This window comes from Macadamia integrifolia, unplaced genomic scaffold (genome assembly GCF_013358625.1).
Source record: "Macadamia integrifolia cultivar HAES 741 unplaced genomic scaffold, SCU_Mint_v3 scaffold4064, whole genome shotgun sequence".
NCBI lineage: Eukaryota > Viridiplantae > Streptophyta > Magnoliopsida > Proteales > Proteaceae > Macadamia > Macadamia integrifolia.
Genome location: NW_024870099.1, coordinates 1 through 1,059, shown reverse-complemented (window position 1 = coordinate 1,059; position 1,059 = coordinate 1). Strand labels below are relative to the sequence as shown.

Below are 1,059 nucleotides of genomic sequence, written 5' to 3'. Positions count from 1 at the left end.
CGGAAATACCGTAATGAAAGGAACATAGGAGTTTGTCGCTAGGTATTTGTCCAAATATGATCGTCTAGTTCTCATGCAAAGGTTTTTAATCGCTGGTCAGCCATATGGTGGTGAATTCATTCCCTGGCCTTGTACAAACCGGTCATCACACTATGGGAACTGGCCATGCCCAAAGTCATTACCTTAACCACAAGGAGGGAGATGCCGAAGGCATGGCTAATGACTGGAGTGAAGTCATAACAAGGTAGTCGTACTGAAAGGTGTGGCTGGATCACCTCCCTTCACAATATTAAGGGATGACTGGACCTCCTCAATCAAAATAAATGCCCAGAAGGCCTGGAATCCAACATAAGCTTAGACCTCATTGTTTCATGTTTATTTGGTGTTCCATTATGTTAAGCTTGTACCTATCCACATAGCTTTGCTATCTCCAGTCAAAATGTAATTCCCACAAGAGCACATTCTATTATATAAAGGAACATTGCATTTCCTTGCACCTGTTTACACAACTTATTCAGAAAAATATTTTTGGCAGAATATAAAAACTGGAACTTGGAAGAAACCACACCAACCTTGTGCTGTGAAGACTATTGCATTATGTACTAGATTGACATAACCCGGACATAACCAGTTGAACTTTCCTTCAAGAGGTTTGGCTGTTAGTATTGTTTCTGTAGTTAACTCTTCAAAGTCTGTAATATTGAAGTTCCAGTGAAAAAATGACAGTAATTGCTGTTTCTTTCTCCCCACGCCATTATTGGACCATAATATGAAGCATAAATGGCTCTGATCCAAGTTGACTAGCAAGGTCCTGCATTAAGTTCAAAGCGTCAGAAATTCTCAAATTCTGCCCCAATATTGCTCATCCATAAGCAAAGTGTACATGAAGCTTTACTGCTTATATTTAAATTAGAGCAACAAGGGGATCTTGCTCGACAAAAAACCTATCACTGCCTGAGTGAATATCAGAATCAGTAGAAAAATCATCCATCATATGCCGACATGTTATGGAGCACATCCTTAAAATAATTTTATTAAAAGAAGGAAAAGTGGGTTAGT

At 39.1% G+C, this 1,059-nt stretch overlaps 1 long non-coding RNA gene across 1 annotated transcript; it reads right to left on the bottom strand.

The window, feature by feature from the left end:
• Positions 1–442: 442 nt before the first annotated feature.
• On the bottom strand, positions 443–970 carry LOC122068533. Its single transcript, XR_006137153.1, has 2 exons — positions 573–970; positions 443–497 (listed from the first exon to the last, which is right to left on the bottom strand). It is a non-coding gene; the product is annotated as an uncharacterized LOC122068533 (long non-coding RNA).
• Between the last annotated feature and the right edge of the window lie 89 nt (positions 971–1,059).